Raw genomic sequence first — 16373 nt, 5'->3', positions numbered from 1 at the left:
TTATGAAGATTCCAGCACAATTTTCCATTTCTGTACATGGCAGCATTCTCTTCACTTTGATTAATAATGGAGGTGTTAATTAAACTGTCTACAATACACAATAAGCCGCAGCTAGTTATCTTTCCTATGCCGTTACAGTTCACCTTGTATTTAAAAAACTGAATGAGCAGTTTCTCTGTTCACAGAATCACAGAACTCTAGGAGTTGGAAGGGACCTCTGCAGATCATCCAGTCCAACCCACTGCTAAAGCAGTTCCCTAGTGGCTCCCTTCCCTGAGTGTCAACACTGAATTCCACATGTACTGGTGATGCTTGCTGATGAGGCTTTTTTTTGTCTTTCTGGAGTCTCTCACAATATCTTTTTCTTCAAATTTCTTCAAATAAGATATGGTGTTCTTGTAGTATTCACTCACATGTTTAAGTTCTCAATGAATAAAACAGTGCTCAATAATGTTCAGACAGTAGACATATTTGAGTATGTGCAAAAATTTTCAGCTACATACTTGATTTTTATCAATAGCCTTTCTGAAATGGAAGAATTACCAAATTATCAGCTTTATCTTAATTATTATTTTTAAATGATCTCACCTGCAAGTGTGAATCTATTACCTATTCAGTTTATTTCTTTTCATCGGCATCTGTTGATTAAACTCTCGTTTTGCGCTTCTAGAGTTCAGAGAATTTTAAAAATTAATGCTTTCTTCACTTTGCTTATGCTGACTAGTAGTATAGCCTACTCTTTTTAGTTTCTGAATGTTTTACAAATCTAGTAACATCAACTGTCAGAAAATGTAAGGTAAGACACAACCTGTTTTTGAAGGGTTGGAAAAACAGGTTCAGAAAATCAAGTGGCCATCTCCATCCATAAAGCACAGTTCCCTCTGTCAGGCTGCATTTGGTTACCAACACACAGTGCTGTACTTTGTTCCATGGTCAATACCTTGTAGAGGCACTTCAGTGATTCCACTGTGCATGTGTGTGAACAGGCTGTCCCATTCACAGATAAAGGAAGGGGACTAGCAGTTGGCTCTGGAGAAAGTGGCTGAGATGTTGGGATGTGAGTCTCTGGTAAATGCAAGGAGAGAATCTAACATTGGACATCTCTATGCAGACAGAGCCACTGGTCCCAAAGGCAGGCAGTGGACAGATGGCATCATACTCTGCGAAAATCAGAGATCCTGATATGAATACCCACTGAAATCCATCAGTACCAGATCTGGGAAGCAAACTGAAAGCACAGCTCTACTTCTGATGACCTAAACATGATAAAGCATGATCTGGGATGCCTAATCTTTAGAAGGTCAAAAGGTGGTGACCAGCACAGGACTGCCATAAAATAAAATCCCTGGTTAGTTGCTGTTAGTTTCATATTTTAGCAGCAAAGAGCAGATGTTATCCTTTATATACTTTGGTATAATCTGAGTCCTGAAAAGATTAAGGTCTGTGCTGAATCTTGTACAACATGGAATACTGCTTTTGGTTTAAAGTGTACCACAAAAATGACTTTGAAAAACAATACCAGCAAACTAGCTGGCAAAAAAAAAAAAAAAAAAAAAAACCTAAAAAAAAGAACAAGAAGATGACATAAATATTACTTAGATTATGAAAATCCATGTTGTTTTCATGATACTGAGAAAGATGAATTTTTCATCCTCAGAACAAGGACTGGAATCAATGTTGATAGCATGGGGTAGAGAAGTCTCTGAGAAAAGATATCTGAGTATTTTATCATGGGGTTATGCAATTCTGGAAGGCATTGAATTATTTTCCTATTTTTATGATTGCTTACACAGATGAAACACAGACAACCTTACTTGAAGGAACAGATTTAAAGATGAACAGAAATGGAAGGCTGTAGGGGAAGATGTAACTGTGAGCAAGTCAGCAAAGAGTTTTCAGACTCCTTGATAGACCCTATCAGTGTGAAACCTTGGGAGTCTGGAGTGTAAGACAGAGAGCAAATGGTATCTGTTTGTGTCTAAGGGTAAACAGGAGGTTCTTTTTGTACGTATTGTTAATCTTATCACACTTAAGAAACCTTTCATCCTTTATCACTGTGTTTTGGGAGAAGCTAGACCAATCAACTGATTAGAGGGACAGGAATTCCTGGCTTGTAAGCGAATGGTATATAAGATGTATGTTGAACACAATAAAGAGAACAATTCTGAGGATTACAATGATGCTACAAGAAACTGTGAGAGCTCTCTAACTCGACTGAGCGACGACAGAAGGCAATGCAAGATGGGAGTCGGGGAAGCTCTCTAGTTTAGAGACTTGACTAACTCAGGTGAGTGTTTTCATATAGAAACAGGCACTAAACAGTACATGAATAAGAACCACTCATTTTACAGTCAAGATCCATATAAGAGGGCATGGAATAAGGACACTGAAAATGGTGTCAGGTTTTTTTCAGGATAAAAGTTGAACACCTGAGAGTTAAAAGCTGCAGGTACTGCCAGAAGAGAGTGCTCAACTTCATGGCAGAGTTGGGGGGACAAAATACAAAATGGTTTGAAAGTGAATTCAAGGTTCTAGTCAGCAAAACAAGTCATTCTTGCACCAATTTCAGACACCCAGAAGTGCTCGAGTGGGGAGTACTGTAAGAAAACATATGCACACTACATACTAAATACACCAATATGAAACTACAATCCTATTTATACATGGCATATTGACTCACTTTGACTGTTTCTGTAATTCCTGCACAGCTCTTAACTATTTCTACCTTACCCTTCCACCTGCCTCGGGTACTGGAGAAAGTAGCATTCTCTGCTTGCACAACATAAAAGGAGCAGCAATGGCAGACCTGTCAGACTCCCTGCATCTAGGGAAACTGGACTGAACACATGAAAGCAGTATCAGTGCTTTATGTGATCCAGAAAAAGGAACACGGATTCCATTACTCAAAACTTAGATGAATCTGCAGGAGGTTCTGGGGTTATTTGTGGTTTTTGATGCAAACATCACCTGGAGACAGGTGGCTGACTGGTTTTGACAAAGTATTCATTTTTCCCTGAGAAAGTTTGTCATTAGAATTTTCCCACACGGCTCTACTGTAATGTCAATGAAACAAAACCAGCATAAATTACAAACATCCCATCTTAGTGTCATGTCACCTCAGAATTCATGTTACAGTTTTGTGTTTTTCACTGATCAATCTGCTTGACATTTTTTTCATAAGCAAAGGAAAAAAGGAAGCCGTGTGATGCAGAATGATGTGAAATAGCAAGCACATTTAAAATTCACAGTATATATGTTTTAGTTCTCTTTTTTTTCCATAGGATTTTGATAGCATGTAATCTAATTGAATGGTAGAGTGACGCGTAAGGAGGAGAATCTGAAGTGTCATATCAATGCCAAAATATTCAGCTTGTTGTCTCCTGTTGTCATTTTAAATAATGCAGCAAGGCCCACTTTAATTAATGTTTTATGTAAGATTAATCCACAAAAAAGAATGCATTTAGTATATGCTCATTTCTACAGTCTTTACTTTTAACTAAATCTTTTATTCCCATTATGGAAATAGAACTTTTAACATAAATAGAATTATAGAATCATTCATGGAATCATAGAATGGCCTGGGTTGAAAAGGACCACAACGATCATCTAGTTTCAACCCCCCTGCCATGTGCAGAGTCACCAACTACTAGAACAGGCTGCCCAGAGCCAAATCCAGCCTGGCCTTGAATGCCTCCATAAACAGGATATTTGTTCTTCCACTCACAAAGCAAAATCTTTGAATCGGTTCTCTAGTTCTTCTAAGAAAATACTGCTCTATCACTTCTGCAGATCCATTATATCATCACAGTTTGAAAATATTGTCCTTTGAGCTGTTTTGCTGTAATTATCTATTGTATTGATTATATATATAATGAAAAAATAATATTATTATATTTTTATATTGTGTATTTTACACTCACTACACAAAAACCTACTGTGTGGTTGTTTACACTCAGTACCCAAAGTGCTGCAAACAGTTCTTCTAGTTCTCACACAACAACAGGAGAATGTGCTGTGGACAAAATAAGTTTTAGCAGACTTCAGCTTCTGTAGCCTCTGATTCCTCCTAATTCACTCCTCTCGTGTGCCTACAAAAGAGATTCTGGAAAGTTTTGAGGAAAGAAAGTAGAACTGTAAAAAGAAAGCAGCTGCATTGTTCCCATGATTTTTTTCTTGTTCTTGTCTTTTTGTGAGAGAAACAAAGAGAATGCAGCAGATGGTAAAAGCAGAACAAATAGTAGTATTTCATTAGTTGGAGTTAGTTACTTGTTTCATTCCTGCTGCTTATGTTTACACGAACATTAAAAACAGAAATGAAAACGAAACACCTTCAGCATTATGGTGAGATGTCTTACGTATTCCTGGACAGGAACAGGAACAGGAGCCAGTACATTTGAAGAACAGCTCTAAAAGATGCCACATGAGCTATTCTAAGTATATCCAACCTTATTGGAGAGTCTTCTTCTATTTTTCAAAACCTTCATATACCCTTGAACCATGCTGACATCTCTGGGCTTTTTAAGAACCGCTTTATACTGACTTGAAAGAGGTTTCAGCAATATTTTCCTGAACTTCTTCTAGGACTAAAACACTTGTAACTGTTTATGATGATGTCTGGGCATCATCATAAAGTGAGCTATTTAGCAAGCGTGGAGAATGGAGACCTCTTTTTTTCATGTCCTACACTCAGAGCTCAATCCCTGTTCTACATTTCAAGTTAGACGTTAATAAACCAGAACATTATCTCACTAATTATGTTACTCACTGATCATCCATATTTTGGCTGTGAAGTACTCTTTGCCTGCCTAATGGTAAAGTCCACATACATCCTCAGCTTGAGCATCTGTACTCAGAAAACGCATGCCATTATGTATAGGGTTTATAGGCTAGACATGCCAGTGAAACAGCACTGATGCTGGAAAGGATAAACTAGAAGAGCTATTTGGCTCAGATATTCTAGAGAATGCAATAAAAGAATCAGTTTGTTAGTCAGCAAGAAAGGTTTAGCAATTTTCGTTCAACAAAAAAAACACAGCCACTTTTAGGTACTGGAATCCAGAGTAGGGAAAAACACATGAACTGAAAAAAAAATTATTAATGGTTACTTTTCTCATTATCGGAGTACCATAAAATTACAGTTGAGCTTCAATATGCATAACTGCTCCTTGATGGTTCTTGTTGAGCAATTTTGTTCAATAACGGTCTGTCAATACAATTTGCTTTCAATTGTCACCTTCTATAATATCAAGAATAATGGGCTCGCTCAGGTGCACTTTGAAATTGCAGGAAAATATTAATTTTAGGGGAAAGAAAACTGATAATCACTTGCTTTAGTATTCTACAATTGTCTGAGGTTTTTGAGAAGCTCCATATAAAAAAATGTGAATATTACCATATATGTGGTTTGTTGATATAGTCTGAATACTGAACATCATGGAGAGAGGTGGGTAGATTTGCTTAACAGGGACTTTTCCATAGTTACTCATAGCTTGACACTCATTTCTAGTTGTTCTTGTTGACAAAAAAAAAATCAGAACTTGAAAGAAACAACAGTAAAGGTATTTCGTTTCCCTCCCCTCCTTTCTGATCCATCAGGTTTATAATCTGTCCAACACCCTCCAACAACAGCAGCAAATCATACCATTTTCTACATCTAATTTCTGCCAGGTAATATGGGTTTACATTCACATTATGTGTGACTGAAATCAAGAGATGCAAATACACAGCTGGAAAAAGGAACTAAGAGATCTTCCAAAATGGAGCAAACACTAATAGTTTGGGCAAGTAAGAATTTGAAAAAAATAGAAGCAGCACTGCAACTTAGCTATTTATTTTCAACATGCACACGTGTATATGTGCCCCTGTAGATATGAAGAAATGGCTAAGCTTCTTTGTTCATGCCAACATATGTGTGATGAGGATGTAGACTATTGGACACTTCAAAATTTCTATTCAATTTTTGCAAGGATTTGAGAAAAGGTATACTTTGCTTTTGTGAATCCATTGGTGATGAACCATTACAATATAGATTTGCATCAACTAAGTCATGTGAATCTGTACTGCTAACAGGTGGCATAATGAGAGACTAAAAAAACTGTGACAAAAATAACAGCTAAATGAAAAGGAAGCTTTTCTTTTTAAAGGGACATTTTTTTTTTTTTTTCTTTCTCCAAAAACCTAGGACAGATCTTTGCAGGCCTCCTGAAGGCCTTACTTCTAATGAAACATTGTATGGAAGTGGCAGACTTCTGATGAACCATCAAATATAAATGCTATTGCATTAGTATAGCTATGGTTAGGTTTTAAAAAAAAATAATCTACATTTGTGGCAGTCCTTTTGTGAAGAAAGATGTCAAGTCCCATGCCTGCAACACAAATTCATCTTTAGCCTTAGGTTGGCTATGTGAATGTATGTGAACCTTCCACATACATGAACCTCTGTGCAATGCAAAACCCAACACCAGATTACACGCAACTCAACACTGGCTGTCAATGCAACAGTATAAATAAACTCACTGCCTCCTCCCCTTGCCTGAAGTGGAAAACATAAAAGGAAAACAAGTGCGACTCTGCTCTGCCAAGAAGTTTTCCAGGTACTTCTGTGGGAGTCTTCCCAGTTTAGTTCTTAGTATTTAACTTCAACAACATATCTGGGGAATTCTGTAAAAAAAAATTACTTTAAATGTTTCTTTCTTCTTTTTTTTTTTCTTTAATAGGATTTTTTTTTATTTTTCCTATTTGGACTATTTTGGAGTAAATCTAGCATGTAGTTTGAGTTAAATGCTTTAGTAAATAAAACCATCTCACTGTCTTTGTTCCTCATGACCCTTATAGAAGAATAATGCAGGCATTTTAAGCTTTCCACGTAGTTTAATTCACCTAAATCTTACACAGAAGCTATACATGAATTAGTGCATAATTCAGCAAAGTTATTAAATGGTAACTATTTTTGTTAGGCTTATGACAGGTACTGTTCAGTATGAGCCCAACAATCTCAGATAACGGAGGTGAGGTCACAGCGCTACCAGAGGCAGCAGTCAAACATTCTTCCCTCTAGTACAAACACAAAATCAGCAATTCTCTCACTTTTAGTAAGAGAGGGAAAAGGCTGGGGACAGGGGAAGCAACAAGAGTCCAGTGGACAAATGATTTTGCCCACACATTACTGTTAAAGAGCCAGAGACTGCTACGATAGCATGGGTATTAGCCCTTGAAAACCTTATGGGTGGAGTTCATAGAATCAGAATAGTTTGGGTTGGGTTGGATAGAACCATGAAGATTATTCGGTTCCAACCCCCTTGCTGTGGGCCCTAGATATCTGTTTGTTGGTAAAGCAGTATTCAGAAAAAAGGTCAGGTACTGAGTGCAATGTTTTTCAACAGGAAGGGACAAAGGGTGCCTTCCTTCTCTTTGTGCTCAAGTGACTACTACTAAGGATGAACTTTTTTACTGAATCATTAAGAGTAAGAGATACAGTTCTCGCTTTCTCTCATTTCAGATCAGTACTCCCTTCAACAGGAGATTTTTTTTCAAAAAAATACAGCGAATGTATTGGGTTTTGGTTCACACACATAGCAAAGTTGATTTTAGTAATTTAGAAAGTCAGTGCGCATTGAAAGTGGCATCCTCTGGACATCACTGCAACAAAAGGAGGCAATACAGAGTTAAGATTGTGCTTAACTGTTCACAGGAGAGGAACTGCTCACTTAAAGAGAAGTACTATGGATAAGGTTGTTAGGATACTATCTTAATAGCAATTTCTGACTTTTAATGTGGAGTTTCTTGCCACCTGCCCACTCCTACACCAACAATCTTTCTCAAAAATCTTTCTCTTTCTCAAAGAAACACAAAACTTCCATTGGATTTGTCACATCTCCTTAGTGGCTTTCAACTACCTGATATTCTTTGTTTTGCAAAAGATGGGCAGCATTTATCTCTCTCTATGGGGTTGGTGCTGGGCTCTTTTTTGTTATTGATGTGACCAAACAGCATTTCTATTTTTTCCCTGTTTTGAATATTTCATCAGATCGAATTCTTAGTAAAAGACACTTAATAGCAAGAGATTATGAAACACTCTTACTAGTAATCACACTAAAAGTTATGACTTAAGTCCAAAATGTGATGCTTTACAAACACTCAGAAAAACAGCAGTCCTGGGGATCTTACAAATGGACAAGAAAAACTTGTAAGTAGCTAGGTGAAAAGCCAATTTATTAATGCAGTTAAGGCATATTTAAACTAATAGAATCAGTGATATGCTACACATAACACAATATTCAAAACAGAGAATTCAGGGGAGGGAGGGTGCTGGGAGTATTTCTTCTTCCATAGAGCTGTTTTGTGACAGATACCATTCTCATTGTGATGCTGACTGCCAAAATTGCCTAATGACTATTGAATAATGAAATATCCTTCAGAGAAAATAAATGAAAAGCATTTTACAGACTGTTGACAAAAGACACCTAAAGAGTCAATGAGAAGACATCAAAGATGCTCAGAAGCTTCTATTCAAAGAAAGAAAGCAAACAAAGAAATAATAGCACTTAAATAAATAAATAAGTAAGTAAATCCCATATTGAGTAACATGTATTGATGAGGCTAGTAATTTTCACAATGGATAAAACAAGGCACAAAGAGGTAGAGCATTTTCTTTTGTATAGCAAATCAACACCACGTACGCCATCCTTCAGATTGCCTCCTAATTGTACCAGAAGACAATTTTTTCTCTTTAGCCAAAAACTGTAAGTAACATTACTGGTAAGAGGTCCTGAAAGGACATAGATACAACATTAACCCATGTATGGATTAATTCTGCATATACATATGTAGTTTGGAGAGAAACAGAACTGAACTTTAATTCAATTTTAACCATAATTAAGATACCGTTATTTCCTCTTTGTTTATTAGCTTTGGTGACAGATGATTTTTAATGGCTCCAGGGAATGGAGAACACAAAAAATCTTCCTGGGAATTCTTCTAGCCTATCTGTATTTCCTGCTTCAGCTCTGTACCAGAGAGCAGCCTATTTACCTGGCACTGTGTTCTTATTCTTAGTCTACATTCAACCACAAGCCAACCCTCTAAGTCCTCTGTGCCACCACAGACTCATAGCACTGCTGGAGACCTAGCAAGAAATGGTGCAATGTGCTGTGCTGACAACAGAAACCATGGAATTTTCTCATTTACTGTAAAAGAGAATTAAAGTAGTTCAAATTATTCTAAAAAGTTATTTTTAAGAATTAAGGCTGTTTTCATGAGATAGAAGTCACAACTATGGAAGCATAAAAAAGACTCAAACTCCATTACTTAATTAAATTTTTCCTTTCAAATTTTTGTTTTATGTCCATGTTTTAGCAAGGAAATGCAAATTTTTAGAGAAGAGTCATAGAGTCACAAAAGTGGGATTTTACAAAGGCATTTTTAAAGTGTTGTTTCCCTGGTGCACACAGGTGTGCTCCATGAAACACTTGATTTAAGGACACCAAGCTTTCTCTTGAAGTATTTAGGTTAACTGCTTTCCCTCATACTTTCCCCTATACAGTGATTCAAGGAAAATAGCTAGTCCTTGAAGAGTAACTTCTCTTTTCCATTTCTTTCCAGTTTGACTTTTTAATCGGAAGGAACATCTGATCTCCTCGTGTAAACAGTATCAAATTTTGTTTCCCTGAGAGCTGTGGAGAGATGGTTCAGAGGGTGAAGAGAAAAATTAATGTGGGGAAAAAGGCTGGAATACCTACCAGAGGAAATGCTGGGGGGTAAAGATCCACCCCCTGAGACTGGATGTGAGGTCAGGATGCTATTTAAAAATCCCGCCCTCAGGAATCTCGAAAGAGACTTCACCCCAATGGTCGGAAAGGATCCTTTCAAAGAGATAAAAATGATCATTAATCAAATGACTTGTTCTTTGGCTGATAAAAGAAGCTGTCTGTTTAAGGAAAAAAAACCGAAAAAACAACTCTGCAAAATTAACAGTGGTTTCACTGGAACAGATCTTACAAAATACAGTTAAATGTTTTTGATTGCTTTTTATCCAAGCCATACAATATACAGCTGCAACCAGAAGGAAGTTGTTTTCTGCATACTTTGTAAATGAAGAATCCCAGCATTTCTAGGAGGAATGGAAAAAAAATGAGGTTTTAAAGGAAAAATACACCTCTTAGATATTCATAATGCATTCCAAATGGTTCTACTGTAAAGGCAGTTTACAGTTTCGTATGCAAATCAAAAAGAGACTAGTAGAGGTGAAGCTGTACCAGTAGAGCTGAGTTTTATGTCAGTACTTCCAAGATAAGCCACTTGAAAGCACTCGTGCCAGGCCAGGGCAGTCGGGGAACCAGATTTAGTGGTAGGACAGCCAACACAGATAAGCCAGAGCTTCTATCAGATCTCCAAACACCTGTCAATACAGGGATGCCAGCAAAAGTCAGGAGTATAGATACAGGCTCTTTCCACTTTGCTACCATCAGAAGCTTTGCATGTTTCACAGTTCCAATCAAAAGAGTCCATGTTTTCATTGCCTAAATGCACAGATTCATCTCAGATTATCTCATCCATCCATTTTAAATTAAATGCTTGTGATATATCTAAAATAGCACTGATAAATAAGAGCTTTATCATTCGATCCACTTTTTCAGCTTTCAGCATAGGCACAGAGATTGAGAGACACCGTTACAGCTGGCTCATGTTAGTGCTCACTGAGTGCCAGCATTGAAGCTGCATCTGAAAGGAGAGCTCTGCATTTGCATAAAAATAGAGTCAAGATTCTCCAAACTTGCAATAAATTTAAGCTGACAATCAGAATAATTTGTTTGTTTTTGCAAGTACATCAAGCAAGCATACATTCAATAATGTAGGCAATGATAAGTTTGTTTTCATCACCTTATAGGTATTTCACAGCTGATTCTGTAGAAAGAAAAAACATCCCTCTGAAAATTCATGCAACTATGGGTTTGTGTTTGCTTTTTGAACTAATATAAATACAAGTGAGGATTATTTAGGTTTAAGATGTATATATGCATTTTCTGAGCTTAAAGTCTAAGTGAGCTTTGATTTTTTACTTTCTAGCAAGAGATCTATTGTTTCTTCTCAATGCATTTTGCACTTGCCATTTAAATTTGTTACACCTACCATAGTCTTGGGAAAAAAAAAAAATCCTTTAATTAAGAGTTTCGAGCATAGCATTTTCATATCTGATGGGCAAAGATATGTAACAAAAGCATTCCCTCAGGCTATCCCAGAAAACCCTAAATTTGGCAGTCTTGTCAAAGTGTTTCCAAACTCCATGGCTTTAATTTTAAAATGTTTTCAGAAGTAATCACGTATAGAGTCCAGAATGCAGTGCACAGAAATTCAATTTTAAAATCAAAAATTGTTCCATAATCTCACAGATAAACATCACAGCTAAATGAACATATGAAGACTTCCTAAATAAAACTTTGCTCCTTTTTTTTGAAACATGGATTATACCAACCATACCCTCACGGTGGATCATGTGTTATATATATAGACCTCCAGAAAAGGCTGGAGAAATGTTGTGGTTCACCACTGACATTTTTCTTCATTTAAGTTGAGCTACACAGCAAATAATTCCAGTTTCCTTTCAGTGTTGCTGTAAGTTACTTTGTTATAGAAATTATCAAAGACAAAAATGAGTGTTTTTCATTTACTGTGCATGTTTGGAAATAAGGAGCAAGCAAAATCTGTGAATACTAAGAGCAGGAGGGCTAAAATTGCTGAGGTATTCAACTGTCAAATAATTAAAGGAATATGTACAAATAATGCGCTTTTTTCACTCACTAAAAAGCTCAGTTACTTAAGCATAGATGTTTTATGTCATTTGAGATGTTGCAGAAAATCTCAGACAGTCATGTTTGAGTGGTAGAGATTACAAGACCTACAGTTCCGCACTCTTTGAAAGCGACAGCAAGAGGCAAAGCATACCTTCCTTACAGGAAGCATTCAGTGGCATTTTAGATAACTGAATCCCAGACAAATACTCTGCTGTCAACTCAAAAATGTCTCCTATTAAGCAGAACATATATTTACAAGAACAAGACCTTGCTGCTTCCAGAGGTTGACAAATATGTTCTGAAAAGGATCAGGTTGATAACAATCAGCCATTACCAGTATCCGGCAACATAAAAATCCAAAGGACATATTGAAAGTTGGTTCATACTAAAGCATGCATGATCCTAAACCAAAACACAGCATATGTCCCAGAATGAACATACATTGTGTGGTTGGTACAAAGAACCAATACTTAGTTTGGTAATGTCACCCTCACGGTGTGATAAGGGTTTGAGACTATTACATGACTATAGATCTGGAACTTGCTTATTGTTGTGGGTAACCAGAAAAGAAAGTTAATTTTCATAGCTCCCATCAATCACCACCAGAAAGACAGCACCCTGGTAAGAGCTTTGGGCATAGATAAATAGAAGTACTTCTCAAATTTTTATTTCTTTGCATAAACAATTAGAAAACTTTGAAAAGAAAGACTGTAACTAAGAATTGTGTTCAAGACAGAAAGGGAGAAAGCTCTCTGCCAATACAACGGAGGAAGAATATGACATTAGCAGAAAACATCAGCTCTGCAGAAATGCATAATTTCTGTGTAGAAAACAATGAAAAGAAATGCTTTTCCTTGTATCTGAATATGGAAATTTTACTGGGCAATGAGATCATAGTATTTCCTCTTTTTCTAAATTGGGACTGTGTTTAGCTGAACAAAAAATTAAGAATGAATTAAGAATTAAGAAATTAAGAATGTGCTGCATCCTGATGCTTTACACAAATGGCAAAAGTAATATTCATTTTTTAGAGGTATACGCTATTTATAGGAATATAGGAATAGCTATAGATATAGGCATATAGATATAGAAATCCTGATGCTTAATTAAAAATAAAATCCCTTTAAAGCAACATACTGGACACTTTCAAGATACTAGAACATTACTTTAGCTGATGAGTTTTCTTGAGAAATACAATTCTGTCAGCAGACATCATGCAGAGACAAGGTCCGTATAACTATTCTGTTGTTTAGCATGAAAATATACAGCATTTTTGCATTGGGTGGAATTATGCTAATGGAAAGAGCTTTTAGTATATGGTCTTACTGTTTCTAAATGGGGAAAAGGAATATTTATGCATATTAAGCCACAATTCCTGAGTGCACTGAAATACCACTGTTCTGTAGAAGCTTGAGGGTATGATTTTACTAAGGGGAAAAACGAAACAAACCCCTTCTCCCACTCCATAGTTATCCACTGTGAACATTATGCCACTGAAACATGGGAAACTACATTAGTTACAGGTATTAGTTGGAAAAATGCATTGAAAGAGTAAAAATATATGTCAATACTCTGACTAGCTGGCAGTTTGTGGAGTACACACCATTTACTGAGTTCTGTGTCACCAGTTTATAGCTCAGCGTCAATTCTTCTCTTTCACAATTATTACATCTAAGTGCTTGTGCTGAGAAGCAATGGGGGAGCGCTGAATCAATTAGCCTGCCGTCTGCCTTCATCTGCTGTTCCAGGGGGAATATCAACCCACAAACGATAGAATTTGATAGGAAAGTCACTTGTACGGAATCCTACACTGGCATGGTTTTAGCAGCATATTATCCACATAGAACAGAAGAGCAAGAAAAGATAGCTGGGTAAGGAAATACACATGCTTAGTTCAGCTCCAGAGCACATAACATTAATTCACACTCATTTATTAAAACTTGCATAGCAACAGTATGGCCTACCAGAAGGAACAGCCACTTCTCCCTGCAGCAAAGGCACATCCCATTGCCTAGGGCTAGCAACAACACAATTTTGCTGCAAAACCCTACATTATTTTTCACAGAAACTAAACATAGTTTTATTCTGATAATGACAGCACATTCTCACTCACACCTGCTGACTTGAGTGCAAACATAGCCACCAGTTTTGCTCCCACACGCGCTACAGAAGTAGCGCAGCACCAGAACTCCTCAATGGCTTACACTCCATCTTTCCTCCTCCTCAGCTGCTGCTTCTTTATCCCGGTACCAGAGCACTTTGACCAACATTCTGGAAGCCTCTGTTATATGGAAGCCTTTGTCATATTTTTCTCTAGCAATGGTATCTGTATAAACTTAGTGCAGTTTGTAGAGGTTTGCTCTTAAAAAGGAGAACATTCCTAGAGTCTCTGCACTGTGTCTAACAACATGCCTGAAGTAGCTTATCAGAAAACCTCCCAAAGATGCAAGAACTGTGTTAAATGCTGCAACATATTGATCAAGGAAAGGAAACAACATAGAACCCCCAAGTGGTCATCAAACCAGATCATGAATTTGGTTAATAACAATAAGCCCCCTATTTTTGAAGTACTTGACTCTTCTTATTAATGGTATTTATCAAATACACATGCAAACAAAGTAAGTCTCTTTTCTCTCCCTTCCTTGTCCACAGGAAGTATACTATTGTACCTGGAGGAATCTTTCTCAAAGCTGTGAGAAGTTCTTGGTGTTTGTAAGATGTCTTCACTGAAGTAAACGGAAAGGCCTTGTTTGGAAGGCAAGGTGTATGAGATGCAGCTGAAGTCCCCTGGTTGGTTCAGAACAGAGCAGAGGAGCTGAGGGGAGGCCTCATGGCAGCTGCAGCCCCTCACAGGGAGCGGAGAGGCAGTGCTGAGCTCTGCTCTGTGTGACAGCAACAGGAACGGCATGGAGCTGCGTCAGGGGAGGGCAGCTGGGGGTTAGGGACGGGTGCTGCCACCAGAGGGCGGTGGGCATTGAACGGGCTGCCCTGGGCTGTGGGCACAGCCCCAAGTACCAGAGATCAGGAAGTGTTTGGACACCACTCTCAGACATGGAGTTTGGATTTTGGGTGGTCCTGTGTGGTCCCAGGAGTTGGACTCGATTATCCTTATGGGTCCCTTCCAACTTGAGATATTCAGTGATTCTATGATTTTATGAAAATTTGTATTGCCATATGACTTGTGTTCATGTTACCTTCTTCAAAGAGTAATCAGCAGAATTTCTATAGAAGTCAGCCAGGGATTACAGCTTACTCTCATTCTGATGCCACAGAGTAGTTGACGGGCACTGCTTTAAGCTGTCCTTAGCAGGAGAACGTGTGCAGACTGTGATTGCACAAAGGCTACAGGTGATTTAGCCTGTATGTGACAGCCACCATTTCACCTCTCCCTCTGTAAGCAACTTATAATCGACTATTAGTATTAGTGGAAAAATTTATTCTCTGAAAAACTGGTCAGGCACTGGCACAAGCTGCCCAGGGAGGTGGTGGAGTCAAGTCCCTGCAGGTGTTCAATAAATATTTAGATGTTCTACTAAGGAATGTAGTTTAGTGGGGAAATATTGATAGTATGTGGATGATTGGAATGGATGATCTTGGAGTTCTTTTCCAGCCTCGGTGATTCTATAATTCACAGAATCACAGAATCACAGAATTGTAGGGGGTGGAAGGGACCTCCAGAGATCATTGAGTCCAACCCCCCTGCCAAAGCAGGTTTTGGCAACAAAATATAACAAAACTGGGAGGATATTTTCCAGAGAGGTCACAATTACTGTCAATTATTTCTGTTCACTAGTATCATAAAAAGGAGATTTTAGCTTGTTACTCTTTTCCTATAGATTTTGTTCACAATTTTAAAAAAGGAAAAATGCACGGTTAGTGCATTTAATGTAAAAAATGATGTTTACTTCTATGTAGTAAATTGTCTCGATGCTTTTCATACAGGAATTGTAAAATATAGCTAAGATAAATTGTTAAGAATTCTGCAGATGAATGCTTGAGGAAGTGAGCTGAAGGGGTATAATGAGCTTTTTTGTTCAGCTTGACAGGAAGCAACAGAATGACTTCAGGATGTTTTCACTCATAACTGCACTTTCATTAAGATGGGAGTGTAACATTTAGTCATGGCGTGCTAGAGAATGGAAAGTAGAAAGAGTTTTCCTGTTTCTGAACAGGGGAATTATCCAGTGTAATCACTCAATGTCTAGGTCAAGGCTGGCTTACAGTATGAGCACCCGCCACTCTCAGCTAAATTCCAGTTTTTATTCTTTCTAGTGTTTCATAGTGGAAGCTAGGTTTGAGCATCTTTTCAAAATTATCTGCAATACATCCATTATGGAAAATACTGAAAACATACAGTGTGATCTCTTGTGTGATCTTACTGATTTATCCTTTACAGACCACCAGGAATTGCGTGTTACGTTATAATTTTTCTTTTTAGTTTAGGACATATGGAAGGTTTTGTAAAATTTTGAAATTATGATGTCAGATTTTCTAGCACATTCAAAATGCTGACTTTGAATGGGAAGAGGAGAGGAGAGGAGAGGAGAGGAGAGGAGAGGAGAGGAGAGGAGAGGAGAGGAGAGT

General features: G+C 37.6%; 1 protein-coding gene across 1 annotated transcript in view; it reads right to left on the bottom strand.

The window, feature by feature from the left end:
• EPHA6 (EPH receptor A6) overlaps positions 1 to 16373 on the bottom strand; it is a 420557-nt gene that overhangs the window by 129955 nt on the left and 274229 nt on the right. The window lies entirely within an intron of this gene.

The sequence above is a fragment of the Centrocercus urophasianus genome, unplaced genomic scaffold, assembly GCF_019232065.1.
Source record: "Centrocercus urophasianus isolate 14NV4802_14NV808 unplaced genomic scaffold, USGS_Curo_1.0 seq_12, whole genome shotgun sequence".
NCBI classification, from domain to species: domain Eukaryota; kingdom Metazoa; phylum Chordata; class Aves; order Galliformes; family Phasianidae; genus Centrocercus; species Centrocercus urophasianus.
This window is presented reverse-complemented; position numbering and strand designations above follow the sequence as displayed.